Below are 8,536 nucleotides of genomic sequence, written 5' to 3'. Positions count from 1 at the left end.
GGATGAGTTAGTCTATTTAGGATTTGTAATATCTGAGGATGGTTTGAAGATGGACCCTGAGAAAGTGAAAGCCATTGTTGAGTGACCTACAATAGAAAGCATTGCAGAGGTAAGATCAGTTCATGGATTAGCTAGTTTTTACCAGAAGTTTATTAGAAATTTTAGTTTAGTTTGTAATCCTATGACTGAGACCATGAGAGGAGATCGAAAGGAATTCAAGTGGACCATTGGAGCAAACAAAAGTTTTGAATTGTTGAAGAGAAAGTGACTAAGAAACATATGTTAACTTTACTGGATTTCAATAAGGTATTTCAAGTGGATTGTGATGCAAGTAGAACAACAATAGGAGCAGTTTTGAGTCAAGAAGGGAGAGCAGTAGCATATTTCAGTGAGAAATTGAAAGATGCTCATAAGAGATATTCAGTATATGATCAAGAATTTTATGCCATAGTTCAAGCCTTAAAGAAATGGAGACACTACTTGTTACCTAAGGAGTTTGTGTTGTATACACATCATTAAGCTTTGCAGTATTTGAATAGTCAGAGTAAGTTGAATCAGAGACATATGAGATGGGTAAAATTCTTGTAGAGTTACACCTTTGTGTTGAAGAATAGAAGTGGTAAATATAACAAATTTGCTGATGCATTGAGTAAGAGAAGGAATATGTTGATAGAAATGAGAGTGACGGTATTAGGTTTTGAAGATTTGAAGACCTTGTATGATGAAGATCCGAATTTTGCAGAACCTTAGAAAGCATGTACAGAATCGGTTATAGTTGATAAGAGAAAATGGCTGGATTATTTCATTTAGGATGGGATGTTATTCAAGGGAGTTCAGTGTTGGCATTTTTGATGATTATGCTGTGATTGTCATTGATGGACACACACTTGCATTGAGATCATTCTTATATGTATGAGTTAAAGTTCAACCAAAATTTGTTCCAACCGATATGATGCATTATAGTATTTAGACTATCAGTGTTTTGCAGAATGTGTTTACCGGTCTGAATCGGTATCTTGACCCCAAGCGGTTTGTGGATCTCAAGTGGTATGAGGGATCAAAGTGGCAAAGCACATATTTCCCAGTCTTCATCTTTGTCAAACCAACAACTGGTATTTTGCATGAATAGGTAATACTTTGTGATGAGTTACCAACTGAAATTTTCATGATGAGTTACCATCCACCGATTGTTTGATGGTGCCAAAACTCTGGTGGTGCTTTTTGTGTCATGTTACCAAGTATGTCTAGATTCATTGAACCTAGAAAATTGGATTGTAAACCTATTTGACTGACATGAAATCAGATTCCTTTATAAGGACATCATGTCTAGGGTTTTAAGTGGTTGCTAGGGTTTAAGGTGGTTGCATCGGCACTAGTTACTCCATCTAGTCCCAAAGTGACCAAGCGGTCACCTGCTAAGAAGAAACTGAAAGCGTCACCTGCCAAAGTCTTCAAGAGGAAGAGGAAGACTAAGAACAATTCACCAGACTTAGAAGAAACTATTTGAGGAAAAGCCTAAGAAGACTAGGCAAACAAGGAAAAAGACAAAGAATGAACCGACATCATCTGCACCGGTAAATATTGATATTTCTTCCTACAAACCTTTGACACATTGTCAAAGAACAATTAAAAATATTAGGAGAAATTTGTTAAATGATTTGGTAGATTATTTTGATGATTTTAATGATGAAGAAAAGGAAGAAGTAGAGCAAGAAATTATTAAGTATTTTTCTGCTAATGACTGGTCACTTTCAAAAATTAGATCTGAGACACCGGATTCTTTGTATAAGTCCATAGACAATAAATGGCGCATTGCCATAGAGAAGGAACAGGAAATAAGGGAGAAAGTTTTCACCCAATACTTTCCCGACCTATCCAATTCTGAGCTGCTTGAAGTCATCAATCAAAATAACAGACTCTTCTTCACTAGAAGAAGAAGACTTTGGTTACTAGAAGGAAGAATTGATGATGTTGAAAAGGACACTCATCTGCATATGACAACTATTGTAGACACACACAAAATGCGTCAAGCCAACAAAAAGGCTGAGCAAGAACCAACAATAACAAAACTGGATGAGGTATTTGATGATGAAGGAAACCCGGTCATTGAACCTATAGACACTATTGATGTCGATGCTCTGGAGGAAGAGGATGTTACTCAGGGCACACCATCAGAAGCAACAGGATAGGAGAAGCAGGCCAAACAGGTAGAAAAGCAAGCAAAGGACAAATAGAAGGAAGCAAAGAAGCAGGTGGAGGAGAAGAAAAAGGAAGAAGATGAGGAGAAACGGAAAGAGGAGGAAAAGAGGAAAGAGGATGAGAAGAAAAGAAAAGAAGAGGAAGAAGAGAAAAAGAAACAAGAAGATGCAAAGAAGAAGAAAGAAGAAGAGGATAAGGAAGAGGAGAAGAGAAAGGAAGCAAAGAAGAAGAAGGAAGAGGAAGAAAAGGAAAAGGAGAAGTGAAAGGAAGCAGAGAAGAAGAAGGAAGAGGAGGATAAGGAAGAGGAAAAGAGAAGAGAAGTGGAGAAGAAGAAAGCAGAGGAGGATAAGGAAGAAGAAAAGAGAAGAGAAGCGGAGAAGAAAAAAGCAGAGGAGGACAAGGAAGTAGAAGCGGCAAAGAGTATGCAAATGGAGACTCCAAAGACTACCGGTAGTCAAGCCAAACTAGCTGACCTCACCAATCCTATTTACCTCCGATCCACAAGTGAAATGGAGCTGCTACAGAGCATCAAGGTTGCTCAAGAACGCCTTGAAGTGATAAGGAGGAAAAAGGAGCAAGATGTGATCTAAGGTGCGGTGGACACTCTTACCAGTTTGATACCTGGTACAAACCTCCCCAATACTGATTCATCACTGGCACAATTGAAGCTCCTATGCATGGTAGTGGATGATCAGGTGCAGAGCCTAGAAGAGGTAGCAGAGGCGAATGCCAAGAAAGAGCATCAAAAAGCTCTGAATATTGCTCTGGTGAAGAAGCTAAATGAGCTCCAGTCCAATCTACAAAAAGCTCAAAAAGATATAAGGGATGCTCTGGATGAGTGGAATCTACTACTTAGTAATATTTTCCAACCCCATCTCTTCTATGATGATGTGCTTGTATAGAAGCAAAAGCTACAATCAGATTTGCAGTTATACATGAGAACCTTCAAGCTGCCATATGACTCTCATAGCTTATGGGAAAATCGTTCAATGGTTTCATATCCAGTCTGCAAGAATAGAGCTTGAGATTAGTACCCGGTCACAAGATTTGGAGGAACTACAACTGGTTCTACTCCCACGCCTGCAAATACTTCAAAAGTGCTATCTCAATCTCGATGCCTTAACGGTGACTCAAGAGATGAGCACAATAGATGCCATGGAACAACAGGTCTCCCAGATGCAGACAGAGAAAGAAGTAGCCACCTCCCTAATTGAGTCATGGTCTTTATCTATGAAACAATTTTTGCAGGACTTTAAATCAGTTTTTGACTAGTTTTATTCTTTATTGTCATAAACTTTTATGATTTTAATACCAAATGAAAATAGGGGTTGTTCAGCTGTACTTCGTCATTGTTGGCAAAGGGGGAGAAGTATTCTGGTATTTAAAATTTTGATGTATGCTCTGAATATCTTCATGTCTAGCTCTATATGAAAATAGTTATACATTGTATTGTTAGCTAAAGGGATAGTGTATATGCTTAGGGGGAGCAATTTTGCTTATGGCATGATTTTGTTGTAAAACACTTAGAAGTCAATTTTTTTTTTCCTAAGTGTTGCCATCAATGCCAAAAGGGGAGATTGTTGGCATTTTTGATGATTATGTTGTGATTGTCATTAGTGGACACACACTTGCATTGAGATCATTCTTATATGTATGAGTTAAAGTTCAACCCGAATTTGTTCCAACCGGTATGATGCATTATAGTCTTTAGACTATCGATGTTTTGCAGAATGTGTTTACCAGTCTGAAGCAGTATCTTGACCCCAAGCGGTTCGTGGATCTCAAGCGGTACGAGGGATCAAAGTGGCAAAGCACATATTTCCCAATCTTCATCTTTGTCAAACTGGCAATTGGTATTTTGTATGAATCGGTAATACTTTGTGATGAGTTACCAACCGACATTTTCGTGATGAGTTACCATCCACAGATTGTTTGACGGTGCCAACACTCTGGCGGTGCTTTTTGTGTTGTGTTACCAAGTATGTCTAGATTCATTGAACCTAGAAAATTGGATTGTAAACCTATTTGACCGACATGAAATCAGATTCCTTTATAAGGACATCATGTCTAGGGTTTCTGTTGTAACTAAGTGTGAGTTACTGAAGACTGAAGTAATGCTGAAATGCATTAGCTATGAGCCATAGTGGATCTAACCAAGAAATCTGTGATATTTGATAGATCAATCACTTGTTGATTACTCACATCTTTGACAAGTCTGAAGCCCTTAATCGGGTAGGCCCATAAAGCCTTTTGTAAATCCTCTAACAAGGTGGTTCACATCTGTGGATCCAAAATCCTCTAGCAAGGTAGTCTTTGATCCGACTTATCTCCTAACAAAGATTGAGATTCCTAACAGGATCTGTTCTGGTAAAGAACATTATATGACCTTAACCACTCTGACCTTAATCGGTTTGGTTCCTATTCTACAGATAGTTACTTGTGAGTTGCATCTCATCGTGGTTTTTCCCATTTGGGTTTCCACGTCAAATATCTTGTGTTATGGTGTTGTTGCTCATGTGGGTGAATGTCTTATTTGCATTTTGGTTTGCATGTGTGTTAACCGGTTTGTCTGCTAAATTGTTCTATCGGTTTATCACTAGACTGTTTAAGTGTGTAAATACAGTATTTTTCGGTATACTAATTCACCCCCCCCCCTCTTAGTATTCATCAATTGGTATCAGAGCCAATCTTTCTATAAGTCTAACCACTTGGAAAGAGATATGGGGGAATACACCGTGAGGGAACTTACTCACTGGCTCACTCAGTCTGAGCAAGTCTATGATGAACTCATGGTAAAATATAAGGCCTCTCAGGCAAAAAGGAGAGAACATGTTGAAAAACTGATGGAGCTATCTGAAAATAGTTCTTCTGATGAAGCGGATATGGAAGCCCTAATTCAAGAAGTAGGAAAGCTGAATGAATCAAAATCCAACCTGAGAAAGGAGTTGGAAGGACTGACTATTCAAATGTGTCAAGAGCTTGAGAACCAGAGGAAAACTGAAGGTCTGGTGAAGGACAAAGATCTTGAGATCTCCAAGTTGAAGCAAGAAATCAGTGCACTTACTGCTCACCTTCGTGAGAGCAGAATGGAAAAAGAAGAAGTACAAGGTGAACTGAACATAGCCATATCTGAGAATGCAAACTTGATGGAGACAAATGCTGCTATTTCCAAAGAACTCTCTAACTCAAAGGAAATACTTGCTAAGTTCAACAAGAGTATTGTTAAGCTAGAGAAAAAGCTTGAATCGGCCAAACCGGTGAAAAATACCAATGGACTTGGTTTCTCTGGTCATGAAGAAGATGAGACCTCAGGTGCAAATGTTGAAGCATCAAAGAAGCAACTGACATTTAAAGGTAAAGGTAAGCAAAACTTCAAACTTGTTTGCATTAATTGTCTTAAAGAAGGACATACTGCTGTAAAGCGGAAAATCGGTCGAACCCTAGTTGCTCTCCCCTCTTCCAACTCCAAGGAGAGAAAAGGGAGGTTGCTAGGGTTGATGGTTTTCACTTGGGAGACTTTACATTCAAAAGAGGGGTTGAAACCCACAAGATCCAATCCCACACAATGCAAGATTGGATGCTAAATGAGTTTCAAGGGTTAAGACAGCAAGGCTACCCTCTTTTGTAAAGAATGTTGATAGAAGGATTAAGCTAGGAATGCATAGAAAGTGAGAAAGATTCGCTTATAAACTGAGATAGGGATATAGGATGAAGCCGTGGACCTGGAATTAGTAGTAAAATGTCGATACGACGCTGTCCTGCAAATTTGAGCGAAAGTTGCCAGGACGATGGCGCCCGAGCGCCACGGTCCTCCGAAAAATCCGCAAAACGAAGGGGGATCTGTTTGTCTCTGCACAAGGATTCCAGATCTTCAATTTCAGCCATGTACCTGCAACCTACACACAGAAAAGCGAAGACGATTGGGGGGTTAGGGATTAGGGGTTTTCCTATAGGTCAAACCCCGGTTTTGGAATTAACCAAGAAATGAGCAATGCTGTAAATGTAAATGTCTGTAATGTAAAACAAGTACTAATACCTTGTTGTAAGGATGTTTGTATCCTTATGTGCGAAGGTATAGATGTTGTATGTTGTATGTTGTAGTAGTATGTAGTAAGTGATCTCCTCTTCAATGGTTGAATCCTTGTCTTGAATGCAACACTTAGCCTTGAATGGAGACTTAGAATGATCAATTGCTTGAAAGAATGCTTGAATGCTTGAATGCTTGAATGTTGTTTCCACCTTTTTCCCATTCATCTTCTCTACCCAAAATGAGAGAGAAAATGTAGTTTATATACTTGCCAATTAGGGTTAAAAGACTGATTTTTCCGACCTTAGGCCGACCAGGAAAGATAATTTCCAATTTGCAAACAAAAAGACCCGAAGTCCCATAGGAGACCGGGCCCAAAATAGGGCCAGGGACCAGGGCGCTGGGTGCCATGGTCCTGGGGGACTAGGGCGCTGGGTGCCCTGGTCCTGAAGGACCAGGGCGTTGGGCGCTCTGGTCCTACCTCCCGGGACAGTAGGGTGCAAAGGAGGTTCAGGCCAGGGTGCTTGAAAATGCAGTTTTTGGTGTCGTGGACAAGTTTCGGGGTATCCATTCAGGTTCCGTGTTGCGTCGCCATCGTGAAGACCGAAATGTAGTCGAAATTGCAAGTGTCGCAATTTTAGGACGCTACATTTATCCCCCACTTTAGCGGGAGTATGTATGCACATACTTCCGGTAAAGTACAAGGAAACAATATTGAAAAACTTTCACCACGTCAAGGAGGCAAGACACACCAAGCCCCCAGTGGACTAAGGATCTTATGACTTCGATTGACAAAGTAAAAGGGAAGATCACGAGGGAGAACCATGACTGTCAGTAGTAAGGTTCCCTCACTATGAGTCATGCAAGAGAAATACCGAAAATTTTCAAGGCAAAGCTAAGTTCGCCAAGAAATTTTCAAGTATCTTGAAGGGATAGACAGGGTGTATGCCCCCCTACGTTAAAGCGATCGCACACGCCTCAACGGGGGTGATTGTTTTAACGTAGTGATACACATAAGAAATGAGAAAGGAAAGGAGCATGTTATCGCAAAGATTTAGCCCCCAAGTGTGAGATAAACCCAAGGATACAAAACACAAAGCACGAGGTGACTTCGCTTTCCTCGGGGTCAGTATGCTGTATGATAAGTCATGTATATATATCATATGTATGTATGCATAATTGTTCTTCATTCCCCAATCAAGGAAGGTCACCTAGAAGAAGGGAACACATGTGTCTTTTGAGTCAACATGAGAGAGACCAAAAGAGATCTCAATGCTTTGCATCGTCCTCAAGTAGACAACACTAAGGACAACAAATAGAAGAATGAGAATAACACATAGAAGAAGTAACAAAAGAGAGGAGGAGAGAATCTGCTATGCTAATGTAACTAGTCTAGCACGTCATCTACCCCCCGATCTTGCTGATCAATGTTTCGGGAAGGCAGGGAACACGCTAGAGGAGGAACATCCAACACACCAGATGGAGCTATCACAAGATCCAAACAAGGGCTATGTTCATGTTCCGAGCCACGTTGTTCTTGTCTAGGAGCTAGGATAAGTGCTTTAGAAAATTCATTAGATAAATGGTTATCAATATCAACAAGTTCATATTCACTATCAGAAGCAAGAGGAGTAACATTTTTATCATGAATAACATTTTCATCTATAGCATCATCAAGATTTATAAAAATAGGATCTCTAACCCATACAGGATCAAGACCATCATGCATCTTATGTTTAGGAGATTTTGGAGAAAATGGAATAATGCTTGTTGAAGGTGTTTTTGGAGATTGTAAAGTTTGAGAAGCAGCTGCTTGAGCTCTAAGACGACGCTTTCGTCGGCGTTCACGTGCAGAATGATTTTGTCTAGTCTTAGTAGGAAGTGGAGAAGATTGAGGAGGAGGAATGTTCTCATCCTTATCACTTGGGTGTTTAGGTTGTGGTCTCTTAGGTTGGATAATAGGAGAAGAAGAAGGTCTCTTCTCTCTATAAAAGGAAGGAGGAGGAACTACTCCATATAAAGGAGGAATTTTTGGTTTAGGAAGGAGACCAAGTCCATCATGACGAGGAGGTATAGGTCTACTTTTAGAAGGTTTATTAGGCATAGATATAGTCACATCCATAGGGATGGGTTGGGAATCTTCTTGAGGAAGGACATTAGTTTTATCTTTCAAAGGAAGAACTTCCTTCTCAAGAACGATAGGAATATCAAGTTTGGGTGTTCTAGGTTCACTTAGAGATAGGATCATATCTGTTTTCCACTTTTGATAAGATTTGAAAAGATGATCACTTCGCGGAGGAAGGGATTGGA

The sequence above is a fragment of the Cryptomeria japonica genome, chromosome 10, assembly GCF_030272615.1.
Source record: "Cryptomeria japonica chromosome 10, Sugi_1.0, whole genome shotgun sequence".
Classification (NCBI taxonomy): Eukaryota; Viridiplantae; Streptophyta; class Pinopsida; order Cupressales; family Cupressaceae; genus Cryptomeria; species Cryptomeria japonica.
Note: the sequence above shows the minus strand (reverse complement) of the source record.